The sequence below is a fragment of the Megachile rotundata genome, chromosome 2 (assembly GCF_050947335.1).
Source record: "Megachile rotundata isolate GNS110a chromosome 2, iyMegRotu1, whole genome shotgun sequence".
Classification (NCBI taxonomy): domain Eukaryota; kingdom Metazoa; phylum Arthropoda; class Insecta; order Hymenoptera; family Megachilidae; genus Megachile; species Megachile rotundata.
Genome location: NC_134984.1, coordinates 7,139,809 through 7,166,398, shown reverse-complemented (window position 1 = coordinate 7,166,398; position 26,590 = coordinate 7,139,809). Strand labels below are relative to the sequence as shown.

The 26,590-nt window shown below is 30.4% G+C and overlaps 1 protein-coding gene across 4 annotated transcripts in view; it reads right to left on the bottom strand.

Moving 5' to 3' along the window:
- Positions 1–20,631, bottom strand: part of Grd (GABA-gated ion channel) — a 292,539-nt gene extending 271,908 nt beyond the window's left edge. For 2 of the 4 annotated variants that reach the window (XM_076529173.1, XM_076529182.1), the window contains exon 1: positions 20,372–20,631. The gene's annotated coding sequence lies outside the window, so the exon portion shown is untranslated. Of the gene's footprint in view, positions 1–8,267; positions 8,576–20,371 lie in introns of those variants that run through there. The other 2 variants (XM_076529184.1, XM_076529176.1) reach the window with 2 other exon arrangements.
- Between the last annotated feature and the right edge of the window lie 5,959 nt (positions 20,632–26,590).

The window sequence follows — 26,590 nt, the reverse complement described above, 5'->3', positions numbered from 1 at the left end:
CGCGTGAGTACTCAATGCGCACTCTGAGGAGCTGCGGCAGAATTGATAATTCAATCATTTAAAATTTCTTTCCACTACGAATAAAATGGCATTCAGTTCTCAAGACCCTAAAGTATCGTTTAAGCCAAAAAACAAAATCGACTTTTTGAAAATCGCAAAGTGGTTTTACACCTTAAAGCTAGAGATCTAAGTGGCTACAAAATGAAACCGTGTCGCATTAGTGTTATTCAACGTTCCAAATAATAATCTTCAAGAACTTAATATTTGAGTCCTAGATTGCAAGAAGAGTATAAGAATAACATTCAAAGAAAATTAAGATATATGTTTTTATTGCAATATAAGTTACTAAAAACGCACTATCAACAGTCAACAATTCATAATATTGGAGTAACTCGTCATTTAGCACGTTGACTACAACGCTGAAGCTGTCAAAAAATCAATTAAGTAATATTTTTATGCTCAACAAATATGATTAAATATTTTCGTAATATTGTATTAAATTTATTGTTCATAGTTCCAAGTAGTTAACACGCATATTTCCAATTACATTACAGAACAAATTCTGAATTGTATAGGTGGTAAATTAATATAGATATGGAAATTTAAGCGACATTTATGTATATATGACATAGCATTTAAAGTGTTAATGGAATGATAAGCAACATTTGTAATGCAGCGACCAAAAATTAAACATCTAATATCTATGCGGACTGTAACGAATATAAAATTAGAAATTAAAATAATAACAGTAAGAAACAAAATTAAAACCAGTAATTTTTAAAATTCTAATAATAGTTCATTGCGGTAGACTTTGATACAAACTTGTTAAGTATACGTTTTAATATACCATTAGATTTTTGAAAGGATTTCGATCCGAATACTGAACTAATTACTATAAAATCGAAATTGTGATTTCAATATGTTATAGACGTCTATCACGCTGACAAATCAGGTTACTTTTCCGAGGACCAGATTTCTTATAATTCTTCACGAAACTATTTATTAAAAATGTTACATATATACGTGCAGCTCATAATGATCATTCATTATATTTTTCTATAACGAAACAATTGCATAGTTATACATTATAAATTTCATAAGAATAAATTTTATTTATTTTTAGTAAGTAAATCTATTTTATTTTAATTTTAATTGCTATTAATATATAAAAGGCCCACTATCAAATCTAACGCTTCTTTGGCAATTTGCTTTCGTGTACCAAATACCAGACATTTATTCAACCCTCTGCACTTGACAGGTCATTCACACCTACCATTAGCTTTAGCAGAAATTGAATTAAGTATTTTCTCATTAAATGTATAATACTATATTATTATATGTGTTACATGTACCAAACATATTATACCTGACATTCCGTGCCTCATCGATCACTTTTTAACTTCGCTATCTGCTAGTTTGTTTTAACCAAGGTATGTTGTAGTGCATAGAGAGGTTTAAGTCATCTATGCCGGTTTCGAATTTGTTGCGAAATAAGAAACGAGATAACATTTGTTAAGAAATATAGAAACTGTATCTATACATGAAGTTATGAAGTTACTAATATACTTTTCGAAGTATGAACTGGATCCTGTAGTTGTGTACGAAATCTCGCATTGCTTTGAAACCAGGGGTATAAAACAACTGATCATAATAGCAGTGCGCACTACTCGCCTACCTGAAACGGAAGTACACTGGGCAATTTTCCAGTTTATTGTATCATCAATTTTCGAGGCACCATATATTTATTTTAATTTAAATCCTTTACGGCTCTCATAAAGAAAAACGCAAAAAAAAAAGAATTTGTTTAAATTTTTCAACATTTTATAACAAATTGACGGAGATAAAAAAATATCTTAATGTAGCCCAATCCTTTATCAATAAAACAACAACAACAATTTAGCTGTATCGGATGAGTAGTTTCTGAGAAAAAAATTCGTAAGTAAAGCCTGTTTTTGCCAGAGTGACCAGAAGTTACGAACTTTGACTGCTTGTTATTACTTAACAAATTCGTAACCGACAAACTGATGAATTAAACCCCTCTAAATTTCGCATGGACTGTAAAATGCTGCCATTAAAACACAATCGCGATGGTGAGATCAAAAAATGATTGATCTGGCGTGGAACGACACACATACGGACATAGTGAAACGGACAATAGTAGCAATTAATACGATTTATGGTCGTTCGATGTGCAGTCACTTTTACATTAAAAATAATATACGACCGATGAATCATAAATTAATTTATACAATTACTCTGTATCTCAACAAAGATATATACTTTTCTATAAAAGCATCTTAATATAATTTTTGTAATTTACAATAAGGAATCTAGAATGTGTCATTTTTGCGGATTCCGTAAACACAGCACGTATTCATAAAAGAGAAATACTATTGTATATGTACGTAAATTTTACTTTCAGTTATTACCGCAATTAATATAATTATGTAGTAATGGGAGTGAATGAGTGTGGTAACCGAATGTTGGTAATTAATCGGTACAGCAATTGATCGTCGGTAATAAATGTTTACCGACATTTCAAGGCGTTGCGTTGTAGAGCGAGCGGGGCGGGTTTCATTTTTTTTTTAAAAAAAGAAAACGAAAAAGAGAATGTTGTTGATTAGTGATCAGAGAGCGTTGATAAAAGCAAGACGTTTTGGTAAAAGTGTAAAAAAACGTTTAAGAGAGTTCAATATTAATTAAAAAGTGTTAAAGTTCGTTTTTAAAGTTATAATTCGAGCATTCAATGTTCTTTTCCTACAATTATTATTATTACTATTCTCGTAAGACGCGTGTATACGATACAGCAATATCAAGAACGCAATAACTACCCCTTACCAGTAATTGAATAGAGATAAAGATAAAATTGTCGTGTCAATGGAAAAATCGACTAATTTATTTACAAAAGAATTCCACCCTGAAAACTTTGATAAAAAAAAAAAACACAGTATTTGGACTCTAATAGAAGTAATACTTTTTAACATAATAGTAATATACAAAATATACGTGAAAAATACAAGTTAAGGAAATCGCAATAATTTTGATTCTACAAAAATTAATTCAAAGTCCAGATCAGAATCCTACTGAAAATCTACAGGCAATATTGAAAATAACGCAAAACGTTATACATATATTAATAATGATTAATTATGAGAAAATAGTGGCACTCCATTTCTGAAAAACTGTGCACAAGTTTAGTTGAAATTATGTCTAAACGAATTTATTTAATAGTTAAAACTATTAAAGCCTATAAATAAATATTAAATTTATATCACATTGTAATTTTTCATTCCTTTAAGTAGCGGTCATTATTCAAGTTACTAAATAATTAAGCACGTTACAACAAAGCTAATATATGTTTGGAACAAAATATGTATGTAAATATGTTTTTCTCAATTTTCATCACATTACCTAAAAACAGGATCATTTTCTAGAAAAATATCTCTATTGATTTAATTTTCTATAGAACTGCATACACCGACAATTATTTTAAAAGTAATATACTAGATTTAGATAAATACAAATAAATCAAAATGAGAAACACTGTATAAGTAACTGAATGAAAAATATTCACGACACCATGAAATCAATGAGCCCCTTCACTGTTTATAGTCCTATACGTCCGAATAATAAACACGTTGCATTTTTCGCGCTAGATTTTCTCTGATTACTTGAACGCATTTCACTTTCAATTCAGTTTTAAAAAAATACAGATGTTCGTTTGAACCTTTAAACTAGAAATATCAGGTAGTACAACTTTTCTACGCATTTTAAATACACCTTAATATTTAATGAATTTCTATTATTTTTCTTTGCTTAGAATTTGACAACGTGCAATATAAAAAGGATTAGTAGTTTCATTTTTGTTATTTTTACACTTAATAAAATATTCGTCAAAAATAAAGTTTGATGGAGGAATAAAACAGACATCATAAAAAAGAGGACTATTGGGATATGAGAAGGAGGTACTATTATAATAAAACACACAATTGAACTTTAGAATTTAAAAATGAATAAGTACATTCTCTTTTCGTTGCGTTCTGACAAAGTGCGTTCTTAAGACTAGTCCTCGGACCATTTTTCCGAATGCTCGAGAAATCCCATGCTTCATCGATACCTTTGTATACCTTAGCATGCTTACATTAGAAGGACTATCCTCGACAACGCAGTTCGTCGAATTTCTAATTAGGCAGGATGTTCACTGCTTGCCTTGAAATAAGATATGAAAGAAATAACATGGGATTCATTTTTATATATTTCAACAGGGACAAATATATATAAATATATAAAACAAATATATATAAACAAATATCTATAAACGCTAAAATTAAAAATTGTGGAATTATATGCAACACCATAAAATAAGAAACATTAAAAAGATATCGCACAATGCAACTCGTGTTTACTTCCTTTTAGAGCACGTTCGTCCAATATCGAGAAGTCTTATCTTTTTTATGAAAATCATTAATTAATCAAGGTTTTGTCAACATAATTATATAGGTTCTTTTCATATATTTTAAATAAAAATTAAATATTTTCTTTCACACAACGACTTTTTTTACTATTGTTTACGTATTCGTTTACTATTGTATATTGTAATACTCACTGAACATACGCATTTACGCTACATACGCGTCAAAGAGACCATCAAGGCGGTTGGCAAAAAATTTAAAACAAAAGAGTACAGAATAATTTAGTTCAAAGAGTAGATATCAGTATAAAAACAACCAACAATTGTTACATTAATATAATAATTCTTAACAACATGAAATAAACTTTTTATGATAACTTCAAAATTATTTATAGATGCTTCTTTCTTGATTGCCTACATAGGGCTGCAAATTTGCGGGTTCGAATATTAGGGTGACATGGAAAATCGATTTTAAAATTCGAATATTTCAAATACTTTAAATAATTGAATATATGGTTATATGTATTTATTGTGCTTGAAGCAGCAGACACGTTAAAAAAGCAGTGTATCAGTACAATATTCAAATTCACAATGACGGTTCAATAAAATCGTTTATTTAATTAACATACGCTCAAAAAAACTAAACACTTCAAATCAAGACATCGATTAAAATTAAAATAAATGTATGAATGGAAAACTAGAATTAACGCTGTTATTTAAAGTTACCACTTAAGAAAATGCCATGCCTGTTGTGCACTAGATCTACAATAAAGAAAATCCTTAACTCTGTCTCCACAATCAATGGGTACTAAGCCGTTTTTATACCTAAGGGCAATTGAGGAAATACGTGACAAACCCAGAGTGTTATATTTTTTCAAGAAGTGGGACCCAGTTTTACTATTTTAAGAAAACCTTTTCATTTTTAGTTCGATCCTTGAATTACGAAGAGGTCCTTCCAAATCTCTTAAATAAATTCATTTGTTTTGAAAATAGTCCACTTTTATTGTATTTAAATAAGTAACCACCCAATATTCCAGCAATATGCAGTGAAAAATACTATCTAATTAGCGTTATTATTACTTCTATTGTTATTAGAAAAGGAAACATTTATTATAACATAAACACGATGTAAGTCGCGCGTCACGATCACAGGGTCGTAATCGAACTTAAAAAATCAGAAGAGAATAAAAGAAGAAATCTGACAAACAAACAATTGAAAGAAACATTGGCGTGTCGATCCTAATTTTGTTGAAATCTTATTCTCTTTGTGCTAAATGTAACCATTACCGACCAGCAGAAACAAAAGAAGGCGCGGAGACATCATATACATGTATTAGAAATGGGTTTCTCGAAACATTAAAACTTCGAAATCTCTCGAAACACAAGGAAGATTAAAGTTTTCAAACTTTGCAATTCTTTCATGATTTAAAACAGTCGAAATAAGGAAAACTAATAAAAACAATGAACAAAGAATTTTATTCGTAAACTTGCAAAATTTTGTCGACGTTAGTTCTTAAAATAAAGTACTTCTATTGCAAAATAAAATCACCAGTTTCAAGTTTAGAAATTGAGATTTTCGGAATTTTATTTAAAAATTTGATTTTAACCTGTCCGTAACAAATACATACGTGCAAGAGAAATTACTACATGTGAATTTCCGTATGTCCGACTACCCAAATACCCCAATATTCTAACATAACAAAAGTATTTAAAGTTAACCGAATCATTGCTGCATTAGATTCGAGTTAAAAAACAAATTAAATTAAATAAGAGTCGCATGAATATCAATCCTAAGAGTTCCGACGAAGTACACAATTAAACATATGGATTTTTAAATTTATATATCTAGAATATAAAATGCAAGATTTTATGTCAGGAATACAGTGGTTAAAAAATTAGACGTATGTCAATTTGAACGCTTTTATCCACGCTTCGTTGGCCAGGTAAAGAATGACACTAAAATGGTAAAACCTATTTTTCAGAACACTAGTTGGTTTTATTTATTCATTTATTTCTTTACTTTATTGTTATAAATGACCTCGTGAACGTAACACAATGAAGTCAATGTGGGCGTCTTACTAGCAGGTTAACAAAGGTAAAAATACTTTACACACACATAATTTAATTGCTGTATGCCTAACATTAAAACTTGGATTTTTATATACTAAGCCATTAAATGAAGAAAGAAAAAAAATTAAAAAATTAAATTAAAATAAAAAATATAAGATTAACCATTTTGAATGCCCCAAGGTAAAGTTTAATCAAATAAAGAAGAAATTTAAAATAAAAAATATGGTGAAATTATGCTTTGTACTTATTAAAACAACGTAGAATCATTTGTTACATACTAATTCAGTTCACAAAGTTTATAAAGCCTAATTTTTCTTCTATCATAAATAATCGACCTACGCAGTTTTAGTCTTTTCATTTCCTACATCACTTGTTCTTAAAGTGAACCATGCCATTTTAAGACCACCAACTGCAATTATACTTCCTACAATCGTAAAGTGAATCAAAAGAAATAATTTCTTAATAATAATAATTTCCATACTAGGCAACTTTTAAAGAAGAGAAAGTAATTAATGTTAAAAACTAGCACCATTTATATCTAATTGTTTAAAAATAGTAATTATATCAAGAATAAAAATTAAATACTAATACCTCCTTGCTTCTGTTTTAAATTTTTTTTAAATAATGAAATGCAACAAAATTTTCTTTGATTTCATACGAAATTTAAGCAAATACACACATTTCGTGTATTTAATATATTTCATTAAAAGTTCAGGACACTCATTTTTTAATCCGTTCCAATAAAAAAAAAAATTAAGAAAATGAAAAGAAAAGAAAAACAAATAAGAAATGATATGCGTCTCAACCTTAGCTTTCGGTTTAACAAATCCAGTAATTTTCGACCAAATTACAATATACTGTGATTCAAAACTATTACTTTCGATGTACGAAATTCACAAATGGTAAAAAAAAAAGTGAAATCGATGTTCCAGAGGTCACAGTGTCCTCTGGTTAGTATGAAGACATTGAAACGGTCAATCGAGCGTAAAACGTGTTTATGAAGTTTAATAAATAAGATTACATTAAACGTAGTACTATAGTGGAAAAAAAATATAAATGCAGTTCTCTCTTATTGCTAAATTGAAGCAATGGCGGCAACTTCAAAAATGTAATTACATTAATTACTATGGTGTTGAGAAATTAGTATATGTACAAGAAATTATGAACAAAATATGTTATATTTAGATATACCGAAAATTAATTTTTAAAATATTAGGCAAGAACTGGGCATTTACAGTATTTCTAAATACTATCTAACTGCAACCACAAATATAAATCAGAAGTTATTAAAAAGTGATTGTTGTGTAATTATCCACAAGTTCTACACATATTTGTATATGCAATTTCATTGTCAATTAACCGAATCCGATGGTGTGAAGGTAAATTTCATAATAAAATGAAATAATATACAATTTTCAATAAAATACATTAAAAAAAAAAAATATATGGAACCATAAAAGAATGGAATGATGTTGATGCAACATATTTTATAATCATATATAATCAAGACCAGAAAGATCAGCAAATCTAACAAAACAAAAGAGATGCCCGATGGAATAGCAATTAATGATATTTGCAATAAAATTATTAACTTTTATGGCATAAAAATTATTTCAAAATTATGTATTGCATTATGTGTATTATAGTTTGAAACAAATATGTGAAAACTTAAACATTTATAACGTCCGTGTATACTGATATTTTTGTAACTTATTGTATAACATATGCACATAAACTTGATCGAAATTAAGTTAATAAAATAAAAGAATTAAATATATTAACTTACAAGGGATGCCAATCCGTTTGAAGAACCACCTCTTTTTGGAAAGTAAATTAATAAAGAAATAAGTCAACCACTCACTTATACTGTCGGCAATACACTGTGCCGTTGCCGAGCGCGACAGCGTCTTTTATTTGTTCACACCAATCCACCACCACCGATACTTGGTTGCTAATGGTTACAACGACCGTTGGCGAAACCGAAAAATCGTCAACGGTTTCGACAACATGGCGGAGCATAAAACGTTATATCGGCTACGCGTGCCACAGACGTTGCTAAGCAACTCCTCGATATAAGCGAGGATGATCTATACGATATAAACAAAAAAAATTATCTCCATCAGTGGGGGAGGGGGGAATCGCTTGAAACGTTATAAACTTTTTTCGCGAGAAATGTAACACGAACCGAGCTGAAATAAATCCGCGAGACAATATCAACGCAGGAGTAAAACTTTTATATTTTCTATTTTCTTGTTATAAATTTTTTACCAATAGATTTTTAATATTTTTCCGATTAAAATGAGACTAAACACAATACAATTTGGATTATACTTATTAGTTTAATTGACAAAAGTGAGTTTTGAACGCAGGGAAGAATAGTGAGTTAAAAAGAAAGAGACGCTGCGATTGCGGCAATCGGCAAAGATCGAAACCCTCTTCAACTGTTTACAATACTAACTCGTTGTGAACATTTTTATTTTTAATTAAAATATTTTTTATACAACTTTCTCCGTCGTGATTTTTGTGTTATTTTTTTATTAAAATGATAGCAAACGCGACGTAATTTGGACACATTTACTTGTAATAACTTATCAGATTAAAATTCTCGATACAAGAAAAACGCTTGGAATTACTAGAGAAAGTTTTATCCTCGCATTAAGATTATTTTACAGATATGCATACCATTCTTTGATTTTTGCTTGGACATTTCGTTATTTCTTTTGTTCGCTGCATTTTTCTACATTCAATAAACTTCAATGAATGTAAAAAGCACAGTTTATAAATGACAATTCGATTACGAAAGATTTTCTGAAACGCCACGTGTCAATTGGACCGGCATATAATATGATCCTACAGAACCGAACTACGCCACGTGTCGATCGGTCAACTTATTTTCTATAGAAACAATGTAAAGACCCTTTAATCCCGAAATTAGAATCGTCCAAGTTTAACCTATTTGAAAATGCGAACTTTGTAACACACACTATAATACTTCGTCTGTATTGCAGATAATATTCATGTAAATAAAGCAGAAATTTCATTAAATTTTTTAGGCAAAATTAATAATTGTACTGACATCTATAAAATGTGGCAGACTCTCTATTTGCACATCTATAAAGGTTTTTGAAAAGTTTTTAACATTTCCAATTTGGGTACCTCACAGTAAAAGCGTTTTCTAGATTTCAATAAATTAAATTTGAACTCGTAAACCTCTCTTTTTTAACGCTAATATTTTATGAAAAAATCGATTCTAAAGGATTTATAAATTTTGGTATCTCGAAGTTCGATGTTTTGTGTGGTTACGGTAACAGTTATGGTCCCTATTAATACAAAATTATTTATGTTCAATTTAAAAATATCAGTCGCACGGTACTGTAACTTTCATTTCAATAAGACAGAGAATGTAAAAGATTTACATTTCATCAATTAAGTTCTGCAATTAATATATAATTCACATCACACAATGTATTGTAGCTCAGCTCTTGAAACGAAGCTCGAAACAAACTGAAAAACGCCGTCATACCCTGAAGTATACGGGTCGACTTTGATGAAACCGTGTTGGTTCGGTGCTACCTCGAAATTATTTGAAGTTTATTCGAAGCCCTCTAATAAAAGTTTACCCGTCCTTCAATTTACGTGGCACTTTTTTTACGCGAGTCCTTCTTTTACGAGGTAAATTATAACACTATCTACACAGCAGTCTTTATGTGCAATATTAATTTATGCGGCCAGAAAATATATTTTCATAAAAGTTTTAGAAGTTTAAATGTTCATAGCAATTAAGATTATACGTTTGTATCAATTACAAAGAATTTATCATTTCAAATTACAGTAGCGATAGTAACATCGAGTAAATTTAATTTTTTTTAAACATCATCACTTTTTTTGTGAAGTAATTTGAAATAAATATGTATTTCTAAAACTTATATTCTCATTTTTTTTACTGACAGACATTGTTTACACAATTCTCATTCGCATAAGACGTATCCACATAGAAATTCACGTAAATTGAGAGACAATTGCACAAATCAAAATGGAAACCTTATTCAACTGTTTGAATAACCGATTCTTCGAGTAAGAAAATGATATATATCTAAATTTATTTATGTGTAGTGTGTCGAATAACGATAAATCGATTTATTTGAAGTATCGAATAACGGATAGAAAAGCTATCTTTTATTCGATTCTATCTAGATAAAATTCTTACTTATATCTGCCTTAAGATTATGGAATGTCCTGAACAAACGGGATTTTTAAGAAGTACATACTGCTTGAAGAACAACAAAATACAAGGCTTGAAATATCTAAACATTTAACAAATTCGATGTCAATTTGCCCAATAGAGCTTATTCGAAGAAAAACCTAACACATTAAATGTTAAGTTATATTTAAAACAATTTGTCTTAGAAATTGAAAAACTTGTAAGTAGAAAAAGAAAGTGTGCCAATACTTTTGTTCCGTTCAAAAACCAACTTTTAAGGATTTCCTCTATTATACAACTGCGTATCATCTATAGCCTGTTAAATACTATACGTAGATAGTATCGATAAGTATATTCCATAAAAGTATTGCACAAAAACTTGCGTTCTTTTAAATAAGTATATTGAATTTTATATGAAAACTCCTTCTGTACTAATATTTCCGTTAGCCAGTGTAATTGAAACAACATGCTGTCGAAGTTCAGGAAACATATCGAACCTGGATACACCAATTTTAATGAAACTTATGTGAAAAATAGTTCTCAAAGAAGTATTTGACACGTATTTTTTTTCATCGGCCATCGTTCACATTGAAGGGGTGAAAATAACAATAGTATTGTTCATTTAACAATATAATTAAAAAATAATTTAATTTAATTCTATTTTCTTAGTTTCTTAAAAACTCTAAATATTTCCAAAAGTTCTAAATAATTTATTTGGATTGAAGACTATGACTGTAAAAGTATAAAAGCAGTATTGGCCATAGAAGCCTACGTTCCTTTCGGCCGTGATTAGAACCGCGTCAAGCTCATACCTGCGACGCTTACAATAATTATTGAGAAATCAATTAACGGCATATGAAGAGATATAAAGTGTCCAGAATATTGTAAAATATTGTAAAACTAATGATATCTTTAATAAAAATGCTGATTACCCTTCTTCACAGGAAGTGATTTTAAATTATATATCTAATAAACATTGTTACGAACAACAAATTCCAAAAACATGAATCCTCTATTTCAGTCCATAGTTTACATACACAAAGTTGTAAAAAATAGATCAACATTTAGTACAAAAATTTAAACAAAAATTATAAATTTTCAAAATATTATTTAAACAAATACAGTTTATTAAAATTTTCTTGCGTACAAAAACTCCCTATTTAAAGACCAACAATTAAAGAAAAAAATGCTTCCAATTATCTCCTTTAATTCCGGAAATATTCCCAAAAATATGATTTCAGCCCTTAACTTTTAGGGCTATTTTCACCTCTTCAATGTGAACAATGACCGATACAAAAAATACGTGTCAAATATTTTCTTGAAAACTATCTTTCACACAAGTTTCATTAAAATCGATATGTCCTGGTACAATATGTTTCCTTGTTAGTTAAGCTGAAATAGATTTCCTTTGTTTGACTGATACAGATGTAGTTTTATCAAGATATCAAAAAAAACTTTGTAATTAAATTTAATTTATAACGCGTATTTTTATGTTTTAAAAACGAAGCAGAAGAAATCGATAAAATAAAATAAAGTACTAATTTTTAAAATAATAATGAATTAACAATAATAATGATTTTTATAAATTTATTAAATAATTGGTTTAAATTACTTCTGCTTAAACTATCAAAATTTAAACTGCAATCGAAGTTGAATGTTATGTTGGCAAACAATAAAATAAATAATCACGATGACGATTTGATATTTTTTACGCGTTTTTGTTGAATTTCACATAAATATGTATAGTAAAAATGTTGGAACTCAATTCGACATATTTTCAGATATCCGATCTATTCGAAAGTTGCTATATGTTTATAATTTCCGTGACAATATACTTTAATTAGGTAAAAATTTGAAAATTTAAAATGATAACGCTAATATGGCAAACGAATTTTCCCATTTACGATCCAATCCGATTATAAATCGACACCGATAATTTTTCAAGACATTCAAAGATACAGAATGAAGACTGTCATTAAAGAGGTTTTTTCATTTTTGCCTGATTCGACTAATAATAGATATTTGACGATATTCGAGTTATGGGTTACGAATTTTTGATCAAACCTTTTTCTTACTACGACAGAAAAAATTTTCCTAACCGAAACCAATATACAGAGCACCCAAGCTTTTTATTACCAAACTTTACCAACAAATTTTATTCGCAAGGAGCGCTAAGAGACAAGAACTTTATACATATTAGCATAGAGTTTTAAACATTTTTCAAAATGTTATAACAGAAGTACAAAATGATTTCGGAATGCTTTGTTCTTGGACACATTGTGTTCCGATTTTGAACCTAAAACTTACCATAAATAAATAAAAATTTCATCAAAAAAGTTTTATAAATAAAAATGATAAAGAAATATTATATAAAAATAAGCTCTTAAATATTTTATTAAAAGTATTGAGATATAAGTAATTTTTGTGTGTGCTACGCGTGAATATGTATGTGTACGTGTGTGTGTGCAGCGCTTGCAGAACGCGTTTGCAAGAAGAACAAATGAATGGTGCATCGCGAATATGTCGTACGGTCACGATGAAGTCGTTTTGCTGCGGTGCGCGTTATCGAAGTTTATATTAATAATCCTCATTAATAATTAAATAAAGTTATGTTATTTTGTTCATTAAGTATATTAAGAGTGTATTGGTGTATTTATTTTGATTGAAAAAGACCCATTTATTTAACAAAAAGATTACGAAGAACATGCGAAACACAGTAATCATTCGATATACGCAAATCTTTCGAGCCTGAAGTTATATTATCGGATCTTTTGCTGAACGTAGAAAAAAACAGCAAACGAAGGAACTTTTTCGCCAAACGTAATTAAAGAGTAACACATCATTGGGACAATTGTAATACAAAAATAAAACTTTTCTATTTTCGATGTTTATGTTTGTAATATTCTCCTGATTAAAATGAGACTAAACACGACGTAATTCGAAACATAGTTATTTGTAATTTCAAACGGTACACATACATCGAGGTAAATTATTGCAAATAAACATGACTTGAATTACATCGTATTTGGTTTCATTTTAATCAGGAAAATGTCACGAATATGACAAGTTGTATAAAAAATAGATTAAAAATAAAAAAGTTAGCAACACATTATTATAGTAAACAATTGAACAAACTTTTGAGTTTAACCGAATGCCACGATCGCTGCGTTTCATTTTTTTTTTTTTGCTCGCTATATCCTTCTCTGCGTTCATACTTATCGTCAATTTAACCAGTAAAGTCTCATTTTAATCGAAAAAATATAAAAATCCCATTAGTAAGTTTCATAACAGAAAAATAGAAAATATAAAAGTTTTACATTCGCATCGATGTTGTCTCACGGATATGCGCGTACTCAATCATGTTGCCTTTCTCAGCGAGCGAAAAATCTTTGCTTATATCGTGAAGGGCATTTTGCTTACATAGCATGATTACTGTAATACAAATTCGGCATTAAATGTATCAGCTTTGCTTGTTTAATTTTGATGAATTTTTATGTTTGGTCCTGTTAGCTAAATTTTGATGTTCGGTCTTGCTGGCTCAATATTACCAGCGCCATTACTTTTCAAAAACGGCAAGAAGTAAAAAACTACTTTTTGTGACACAAATTAGTACAAAATAAGTACTAAATATTCCAGTATGTTCGATATGATTCTGCTGGTTTAGTCGCACCATCTTCAGAGGTATTATGTATATGCGCATAATACCTACTTTTTCTTGAAATAGGAATTTCATGATTCTTAATATTTCTGCACTAGTTCAGATTTTTCCTATTATATCTATCGTTTGATAAAGTATTATATAAAAATAATAAAGTATTGTAAAATATCAAATTCCGTTAATATTTTTTCTTTTGGGCTCGTTTAATTATGTATTATACATATGAAAGACCTATAAAATCCCATCCTGACCACTTACTTACGTATACAAATGTATAGGGCAAACCGTGTCAGATACGGCTTTTTGTCACTGTATCAAACTTTCATAAAATGGACCAAAAGCCCCCAGAAAAATTGCCAAATCGTCAACTTTCGTCATTTGTGGAACCGTTGGCAGCACAGGAGGGTCGGGGATAATCCCCTCCCCTCGCACCTTCAGCGACCGGAAAGCATATTGCTCGTATCAATACTCGTATACTTTACTCATACAAGTTTGTAGTCATGTTGTCAATATGTACTTCATATTTTGCGCTTTCTTATTACAGTCTTACTATACACTATCATTTATATCCATTTGTGAATTCATATTAATCTACTATTTAATCTATACTCTGTGCTTACCCGTAGGATATCGATGTGGTATGTACAAGAGGTGCATCGCTCGATGTTTAATCGATACATTTTTAAAGTTCCAAATGTGGTAATTTAGGAATAAATAACTGATAAATAATTTTCAAAAAATTGAAAATTGGAAACTTAAATTTCAAAATTTGACAAGTTTAGAATTTTGGAATTATTATTGTCCGAAAATCTGCAAGTTTGAGAATTTTCATAATTCGAGTTTTGTAAATTTGAGAAGTAAGAAGTTTAAGTATTTGAAAATACGGAAATTTGCAAAATTGAAACGTAAAAATTAGAAAATTTCAGAAATTTAGGAATTACAAAATTTGGAAATTTACTATTACTTCAATCACTTTTGCCTTTTCGCCTTAACGATACTATCAATTGTTTCATCTCTATCTACTGCTATGACTACTTTAGGACTTATGAATTTCACTTATATTTTACATCTTTTTCAGCACTTTTAATTAAACACACAGTTGGCTCTGAAATGTTGTAATAAAAAGAAATTATCGTATAGCTGATGCCACGAATTTTTGCTGGTATTGTGCGGAAGCGTCTATACAACGTTCCCCTGAATAACATAGACAGTTAGAAATGCCAATTCGCCATGTTGTTGCAGACTACCCTCTCTCTCTAGAAATAACTGATATACAGTTACTCACAAAATTGAGCGTACAGTTACGTTAGCAATGAAAATTGACGGGAAAATCAATACAAACACTTATATTTAACAGTAAATACATAATATATATTTTATTCATATATTGTAACAAATAATTCGTAAATGAATTTCTAAGTAAAATAAGTAATATGTTTATTTTTAACAAAAAATGTAAAAATATGCTTGTTTTCATGACACAAAATTGAGCGTACACATCAAAATTTTTAAGTTATACAGATCTGTATTGAACGAAGGTTGGTGCATTTGAATATGAAGTCCGTGAAATGTGTTTTCTACCTTCATTTATTAAATAAACAATAACAAAACACAATCCATTATTCGTGAACCAGCAATGGAGCAGCAAAGAGTGCAGACTGATATTTCTACACGTAATCTTATTGTTAAGTTATATTTACAAGGTAAATCTTTTCGTGAAGTAGGAAAAATAGTTGGAAGAACACATTCGACAGTTCAAAAAATTATAAACAAATTTCGTTATGAAGGTACAGTAAGAAATAAGCCTGGGCGAGGAAGAAAAAGAATATTAACAACAGCCGATGTGAGATCGATTTGTCGACAAATTAAAATAGATCCACAAACAAATATTAGAAATTTAACATCAGAAGTTTCTTCACGCATAAAAACAAAAATTTCAGTAGAAACAATCCGTAGAACATTAAGAAAAGAAGGGTATAACGGCCGAATTGCCAGAAAAAAACCGTACATTTCACAAACAAATAGGAAAAAGCGCTTGGAATTTGCAAAAACGTTTATTAACTATGACGAAAGTTTTTGGGAAAATATTATATTTTCTGATGAAACCAAAATAAATTTATTTGGACGGGACGGAAGGAAACAAATCGTATGGAGAAAAGCAAATACCGAATATGATAAAAAGAATACATGTCCAACCATTAAACACGGCGGAGGATCTGTGATGTTATGGGGGTGTATAGGGTCAAACGGGACCGGAAATGTTGAATTTATTGATGGAAAAATGGACAAAATACAATATTTGAATATTTTAAAAAAAAATTTAAAACCATCAGCAGAAAAATTAAAAATGCCACAACTATATTACTTCCAACAAGACAATGACCCAAAACATTCGTCTCATTTAGTTCAATTATGGTTGTTGTATAATATACCAAAATTATTAAAAACACCTCCGCAATCGCCAGACCTGAATCCAATCGAAAATGTTTGGGGAGAATTGAAATTTAGAATGAGAAACAGAAATTTTCAAAATATAGAAGATTTTAAACAGCAATTAAGAGAAGAGTGGCAAAGTATTCCACCAAATTTCATAAAAAATTTAATTCATTCTATGCCCCGTCGCTTGCAAGCAATAATTAATGCCAAAGGATACGCAACGAAATATTAATTTATATAGATAATGCGATATAAGTATATAAATAATGTTAATTACGTATATGTACGCTCAATTTTGTGTCATGAAAACAAGCATATTTTTACATTTTTTGTTAAATATAAACAAATTACTTATTTTATTTAGAAACTCAATTACGAATTATTTGTTACAATATATGAATAAAATATATATTATGTATTTACTGTGAAATATATGTGTTTGCATTGATTTTCCCGTCAATTTTTATTGCTAACGTAACTGTACGCTCAATTTTGTGAGTAACTGTATGTATGTCTTTATAGTTTGTTTAATTGTGGTAATAACAAGAGACGTACTGAAGGTGATTTTTTTCCTTTGGCTTTCCTTGCCAAGCAAAAAATCCCTCCTCATGAGTCTACAAATCCTATGAAACGAAAAATGTCATTCGGATATAATGAGAATACTGAAGGATAGTTGGTAGTACAAGTATGGGTATACTTGCAATTCATTTAGTTGCAAGTTTACTGTCTCGTAATTTTTTATACGATAGTCTGTTTGTAAATTAAATCGTTTACAATGATTCTTGTATACTAGTGAAGACAAAAATTGAGTCGTGGAAATTATTAAAACAATTTCTTTTATAATGTTATGTGAATGCTCTGAACAATTAAAAACCAAGAACTATTTATTCTAAAAGTAATGAAAATTATGCCAAATATAACAAAATAAATGCAATGATAAAAACAACTGCGATTTTATTATTTACAATGTGTAAATACGCATGTTTAAAACTGTAAGACTATAACAAAATCCACATGTCTCAACAGCTATGATAATTAAGTGTAATATAATTTAAATGTACGTAAGTCACAATTTGTACATATCAAAAACTTGCATTTCTTCTACGAGTTAAGTGGTCGTAATATTTGCTAGTATATTTGTGAAACCTATTAGTTAAATCAACTCCTAGTTATTACACCCATGATGTAAATGAAAATGAGGATTTTACATTTACCATTGCAAAATTACTGTAGACAACTGACTGGAACACAGATTTTACGAACAATTTTCTATTGAAAGCTCAGTTACGTTCGCATCATTCAAACAGCATAAAATAGTAGGTTTATGTGGTAATAAGTAAACGGAAAATCAGTACTGATGCAAATATTGGACATGTGCAGCTGCAAGGTTGGTGAAAGATTTGTAAAATGTCCCGTTCATATTAAAACCATTATATGGTACTTCGGATTTGTTCGATAAAAGTTGACTAATTTATTGAGTTAATTAAAAAGTTTGTTACCTTCTAAGGAGACAATCGATTATAAATTTGATACGTGTAACGAAAATTTTATTATACATTTTTTTTGTTTTCTGAAAGTATAAACAGATTTATTAATGATCAAGACCTTTATTTAATCATTACTAGTCATCTATAACTATGCTTGCTTTTCTAAAGCATGGATTATTAGAAATATTTTTTATACGAAATTTTCTAAATCGAAACTGACACTTGCAATTATTTATTACCATCTCGCTATTTACTAAATATGCCTGTCTTGTTCGAATTTCAATAACGTTTCTATCTTTATCAAAATAATCAAATATTACTAAAATCAGTCTTGTATGTATTAAAATGTCTATAAGACCGTGTTTTTAGTAAGATATTTTAAAGCTGCTGAGCTATGTGTACATTTATTCAAAAACGGGAGTGTTGACATATAAATTAATAAATATAAGGTACTGATAAAAATGACAGATTTTTCTGCTTAACCTAATAATAATACTAATAATGTGAAATAATATTGTCAAAATGAGTCTTTGTATCTTTCATCTTTTACTATTTATAATAGCTGAAAAATCCATTATATTTGGCACTCTTTTTGAATAAGATACTCTCAAATTCTTCAACGCCACGAGTATGTTATAAGAAAAAGAAAATGTTTCCATAGCCAATAATACACAGGATTAATTGATTATATTCATTATAGTCTTATTCTAGCCTTCATCGTTTCTACAGTAAACTATTAATGGTTATTGTTCAGAATGTCAGTAATATGACATTAAAAAATTCTTTCTTTGAATTATTTTCATCGCAAGCTAATTTTTGAAAACTGAATTATTCTTTAGGATGTTTAAACACCTGGTGTTTAAAATTTCTTATTCCGAAAAAAAACCGTTTTTAATCAGTTTTATTTACACGTATATTCATTCCAATTTGTAATTTTAAATTCACATAGACACAAACTATTTCTGGAATAGTCACCGCATACATCGAGCAACATCAAATTTAACAGTTGACGAACTGTTTACAAGAATTCATTTGTTTCTGTGCATCCACTGAAACTGTACATAGCTTGCAAGAACATTCTGGCCGCTTGGTTTTTCTTCAAAGATCGACACTGTCAACTGTTCTACATCAGTATCACTAACTTGTTTACAGTGAGCAATGAATACACAGGAACAAACTTGCATTAACAGTTTCACCATTCTCTTATTTGGAATAATGGAAAAATTATGGCACACTAAACAAAATGATTAGAAACGAACAGAGAAATTAAAGAAAAAAATTCTGACATAATCAGAACCATGTTATTCGAAATCAAGCTGTTAAAGAAAGCACTGCACAAACAAGTTGTTTTAAAAATTAGTTTTCATAATTTTACAAAATGTACGAAATTGATTGAGATTCAAATATTTTCTATATCCACTGAAATTTGATTTCAAACAAAAAAAAGACTAAAGAATTTTGTTATTCCATAAGTTTTTTTTATACATATTATGTCAATTTCCGTTCGAATAAATTCTACAGTTTTCAGACTGTTCAATAAAGTTTTATTTGGAAAGGGAGTTCTTAAAGATTAAAACGAAGAATTTTCTAGTTCTTATAAATGAAGAATATTCGAAACATATTTGAAGTTTAAAAATAAAATTTTGTCAACGTGAAAGTAGTTTAATTTTTTCTGTTTTTTTTTTTTTCATCAGTTTCGAAGACAGTTCGGTATTTGAAAAAATATGGATAAATTATGAAAGACTTTTCTTATGAAATTCTACAATTCCTCTTTAACACATTGTTTGTTTAATTAATAATTGAACGGGTATTTTAACAAAATCAGCTTCGTATGATTTTAAATAATTATTTGAATCTTTGAGAACTTGTTATATTTTTTGAACATTCAATTGAGCTAAAACTTTGCACAACTTTTTTCCATTCTAAGTATAATCAAAAGTTTGAAATTAATTTTCACGAGGGATAAATAAAAACCACATTAACACACGACATAAGGAAGTATTTAAAATACGCATCAAATAGTAACAAAATAAAATAAAAATGCAAATAAATTTAAACAAGTGTTATTTTTACGGCGAAAAATGTAACAATATATTTTTAAGACTTACCAATTTGGTACGATCTAACACCATTCGGAGTTATGCAGCATCATGAAATACACACCGAAAAAATTTATTAGTCACATAGTCACGAGAATAAGTAACATTTTTTTCGTTCGGTAACATTTATTATTATAGACAATTGTCGTTAAATATTTCTATCGATACACTATAAACTTGTATTTACTTGTACAAATCATCGTTCACTACCGTTAACGTCCACTCCCCGTAGACACGAAAAGCACGTGGCGAAGCCACGACGCGTACTAACTGATATAGGACAACTGACGAAGAGTCGCAGCTCGCGCTAGTCTCCCCACTCTTTCCCTCTTTCTTCCACGTGTTCTCGGTTCCTCGCCAATGTTAGTACACCCCGGAACAAAGGGATAACTAATTCTATATTTTCCTTTACAGTAAAATCTCGATATGAACGGAAGTGAACTACGTAATATTAGCAAAAAAATTGTCCCCACCACTAGGGGGTTAAGATCTTCGAGATTTGAATTGGGTTATATCCTTGTGACAATACCAGTGCAAGCGTAAATGTTTTAATTTTCATTTGTTTACTATGAAATCTATGCCAATAGATTTTTGACATTCTTCTAATTAAAATAAGAGAAAACAGAATTTATTTTCGATCCAAATCATATCGCGTTTTCTTGGTAAATGAGCTTTATTGAAGAGCACCAAAGTAAAATATTTTGTCTAATTCTTTATTTCGGTGCCTTCTGAAATGAGTGGACTACAAATATAACCTTGATCCGCGTGTTCGAGGGGTCCTATGCTTTATCGATACATCGCTTTCTATATCGATTTCAGTACACTCACGTTACAGTGACAAATATCAACATTTAGTTCTCCGAAGAACGGCCTAATTAGATAGCATGTTTTTAGATCTACGTATTTTCAGCGCAGTTTGTAGTGTTCGGCAGCATATTCACGGAACCTATTTCCATAAAGTTTATTTCATTTATGTAAATCTTACGTAAGCCTTGACGTATGTTGTCAAGATCACCCTCATGAGTATCATTTAAGAGTTTTAGCCGTCGCTCGTTTTTTATAAAAAAATTATAAGCATATAAAGGTCATATAATAAATTGATAATGAACAGACGATTACTATGGTATAATATAAAAAACAGTTGATGAATATGTACAATAAAAATTTAATCAGTACTTAAATAATTTAATGGATGTGCGGAACCTATTACCGTAAAGAAACTCACAATGCGTGTGTTAAAAATTTTTCTCGACAAAAATTCTTTTAAATAAATATTCTGCGAGGTAATTTGTATAAGAATATTCACAAGTGCCATAGTAAGGATTATTTGTTCTTACACCCCTTCTGAATCTTTCTATATTTTGTGTGTAAACATGAGTTTGAGAATCTACTATATCCGAATGATTTACTGTTCGATGTATATAATTTTCATTACGCAAGGCATTGTATATACGCCATTTGTCGGTATGAATAATTGAACCGGCAGCAACGTATTTTCGAATTGTGAGTAAGTGTTTCAATGTTCCGATTTGGTACAGGCAAAATAAAAACTTTATCATCACGTTCAGTAGCACCGAAAACCCATTGTCCTTGTATTACACGCCCTTTGTAATATTTTCTTTTGCCTATTTTCTCCTCATCTATTTCAACAATTTTTTCCGGTCCACCTATTACGTCTTGTTTAGTCATTACTCATTGTTGAAGCAACTACAATTACTTTAGCAGAAAAACCTACAATATTACTTTAAAGCATAAATAAGCAAGTAGCGTGAAATGTTAACTGTGTACCATATGCTGCGACTTAACAAAATTATCTGCAATCGACTACATCTCTATTATTTATTTCCAACTCGTTCATTAAACAGTTGTGTCGCGGATAGTCCGTTCGGATAGCAAGCGGGTATATCAATGAAATTTTAAGTCCGCATGTTTCACCTATTCGTCAATACTCTTGACACCGATTTAGATTAGTCCAAGACAATGCTCGATCACATACAGCGAACGTTGCAAAACGGTTCCTGTCGCAACATCGAATTAATACGCTACCACATCCAGCAATGAGCCCAGATCTCAATCCAATTGAACACGTTTGGGATATGATGGGGCGTTGATTGCGAACGGACTATCCGCATTTACGAAATTTACGTGCGCTGAAAAATGCGCTTCTTCGAATTTGGAACCAAATTCCCCAAGCCATAATACGGCAATGCATTAATATGCGTGAACGTTTGCAAGATGTCATTAACAACCGTGGTGGTAATACTCGATATTAAATTTACAAGGCCTCGAATTTTTATTGAAAAAACAAAATTACACTTACCCGCGTAGACATTGCGGCAGGCGCACATACCGGCGCGCTCCCACGTTCATATACCTGCATATACACGGACACATACACACGAACTCACACACACAAGAGGAAACGTAAATTCGACCTTCTCAGACCAAAGCATTCTTTAAAAATTTAGCAATGATACTGGTAAATGTAGAGACACAAACTTTTTTACCCAACAAACGTATTAGTCGCGGATCGGAGTAGTAATGACGTTTCCTTAACCCCTTTTCGTTCAAATTTCAAAGTTTGATCCATCGGTTCATAGGGAACAAAAAATCGGAGCCATTTGAAACTTCGCATACATTTTGTGGGCAATATGAGCTTAGAAAAAAAACCTAGGTATAATCATTACAATACTTATTTACAAAGATACCGTAACTTTTGTAATTTGAGGAAAAAACGCCGTTTTTTGACGTTTTTTTACATCAATATTAAGCATACAAATAAAATATTTAATCAAAAACTGATATATCCATCTTAAAGGGTACATTCTCCGCTTTCTGGAACCGTATTTACAATTTCTGTTCGATGGTGGGTTCATGAGATAATGACTATCAAAGGAAAAAGCGTCATTTCGGCTTTGGTAGCTCATAACTTTGCGACCGATCGTCGAAACGAACTTCATGGATATGCAAATTATAGGGGAAGGAACAAGGAACAGCAGTCTAGAAGTGGCATTAATCAGAAAAATTTTTCCATGTCTTTACAAACCTTAAAAAAATGAAAAAAATTCTAAAATTTTTTCATCGCGATTTTTTGTATATTTTGTTAATAATAATGGGCTCAAAAAATTTTTGAGATAAAGAGTCGGAAACTAGAGACCTGAAGCTTCAAAATGATTATTCTGGATGTCTTCTGTGATGAATTTCAACGGAGGCAGAGCAATTTGAAAATGACCTAAAAATTTCAGGAATTTTTCTGTTCCCTTAATTTTTTTGACTAGTGTATATAGGATCAGAAAAATATCGGGTACTACATACATACTCCGGTAAAGACTTCTAACATCTCCGGTAATATTGATATGCTAATAACTTTTAAATAAAGAACGAGAGATAGCACAACTTTTCGAGGGATACTCAGGAGTATAATTTTTATAAATAGTGCGAACTTCAAGGTCACATTGAGTATACGTATACGCAGATTATAGTGTATTAGGTATACAAATGAATAATCCAATTTTTCTGCTTCATTCAAGGTTTATTTTAAAAGTTACTAAATGGAATTGTTCAATCAAAGTAGTCGCCATTTCTTTCTATAACTTTAAGTCATCTTTCTGGTAGCTGATGAATTCCATCTCGGAAGAATGTTACGTCTTTAGACGCGATGAAGTCGTCAAGGCATTTTCGGATCTCGTCCACTGATTGGAAGTGCATATTAGATAAGGCGTGTTGCATCGACCGGAATAGGTGATAATCTGACGGAGCAGTGTCCGGTGAATATGCCGGGTGCTGCAAAACATCCCATCCAAGACTCATTATGACATCTTTTGTATTGGAAGCAATGTGTGGCCTCGCGTTGTCGTGCAACAGTTTCACTGGTCGTTCTCCTTTGCCAGTATACGGTCGTTTTCTTTCCAATGCTTGACTCAAGCAGATTAATTGTCGCTGGTAGCAATTTGCAGTAACTGTTTCACCTGGTTCTAACAACTCATAGTAAAGCACGCCCTTGATATCCCACCAAATGCATTAATTTTATAACAGCTTAAAATAATTTGGATTATTCATTTGTACACCTAATAATAGTAATAATACATCTTTATTAATAACTTTTGAATAAAAAACGAGTGACAGCTAAAACACGTAAATCAAGGTCCAGGTCATCGAAGCTGTCTATCCTAAACGTAACGTTTACCTTCATTTGTTTCAAAGTCGTAGTCCCTTATTTGCCATTTTTATTAGGTCTACCCATTCTTAGTAATATCCTTGTTTTCAATGGGTGGCTAGCTACTTGTAAAAGGGACAACACCTGAAATGCACATTGCCAGCATGTTTACCACAAGGAAGTGAAGAAAGTCGTTTTTATGAGTTAGTTTATTTCTTATACCTGCGATTTGTATTTTTTTGAGTCTGTCCTCAATGGTTAATTGTAATTGTTATGAACGTAAGTTTCTAAAGAGCTTTAAGACCGGGTCCGAGGCCCATCAACACCGTCAGGTATTCTGGCTCGTGTGTCGCGGAAGTTCCATCGAACTGTAGGCATTTATTGGTTTAATATTATTTGTAAGACCCGTTATAGGTTTATTATAATTCTTTGAAGTGTGAATGGAGTGAATGAAGGTGTTGCAAATGGAGACGAATGATCGTTGGAAATGTATGAATGCCGTTAATGTTTAATTGATTTGTTACCAGTCCTTTGCCATCCTTGAATTGTAAAAGACGTGTTCTATAAAATTCAATAAAATATTTAAATATTGTCCCATTAAATAAATGTTTAAAGTAGTTGGAAGTGCTATTTTGGATACTCGAAATAAGGTGAAGTTAGTGAATTTATTATCTGATCCGAGGCAGGCCGCTGATTTATTTTTAATTTTAAAAATTCAAGTGGAAGTGAGTCAGAAAATAGTTTTACAATAGTTCAGTGCTAGACTCACAAGGAAAGGCAGTATCCTCTTTTTATTTAAGAGAAACAATATCTTTCCTCGCGTCATAGCACGTAACACTTTACGTTTATCATCTCATTAATAACCTAACACGTAAGAGTTTAAATTAAATAGTTTATTTTTTGATATCCACATTCTTATTATTCAACCTCTACTTATATACCCCTAATATAATCCATAGTCTTCAAACAGTCGCAGAGATATACGCGAATACAACGGTAGGATACAAAATTAGGCAAAAATTGATGCCTACTGTCGATTACTGTTCTCAATGCATGTTATACTCGCAACATGCCCCGCATTTTTATAAAAAAACGTATATTGCTTTTTGCATACATAAATAGACTTCAAAAACAAAAAGTAATTTAAAAAGTGAAAGGTAAACTTCGCCCGCGCATTTAAAATCAGGCTTCTTCGGATAAATACGCATGTATCAGGAATCGAATGAGCAGATTAATCTTCGATTTAATTCAGACAGGATCACTCGAAGATTAAATCAGCTTAGATAGAATAAATAAGCTTCTAGGACAGTTTCACTAAAAACGGTTCAAAAAATTATTAGGTTCTGACTTTCCTTATGCATTCGTCCTATTGTAAAGAAAAAGAAGACTCTGACTTTCTCAAAAGCTGTATATCGACTTTCAAGGTCTCGGGGCCTGCTCTAAGCATATAACTTATTTGAGCGACTTGGTCTCTCAAGGCTGTTGTTTTAAATGGCGAATTTCAAAATGATTTAGTTAGTTTGTATACAGTAATAGTGAATCGTATTAAGCGTAGTATCTTCAATACAACATTTCTATTTTCCGCCAAACATACTGTCTTTTTATAATGTTCGTCGATTACTGAATACCGCTAATATTTAACCCTTTCACTGCGGCGCGATTTTGGAGTAATCCATCAACAGGGACAACGCCTTAGATGCATGTCGGTCGCTGCGCCGCGCAGACCAGTGACCATAACAGTATCGGGAAATTTGATACTATTCGTAGGACTTGAAAAACAATCATTGCAAGTTGTTGAAAATAGCAAAATTAAATACAGAAATATGTCGGTAATTTGCCAATAAGTCGGTAATCAAGTATGTATATTTATCTACTATCTATATGATACCGCTCGTTTCAATTAGATCCTCAAATGTTAAAATAAAATAATATCTATATAATTATTCTTTACTGTTTTCTCTGCAATTACGATATCGTACACGTATATTAAAAGATCTTGTGTTTCATTTAAAGTTCCTTCCTTGTTGTTTCTCGTTTTAAAATAAATTCATTTAGTGTTCAAATTGTGTTAA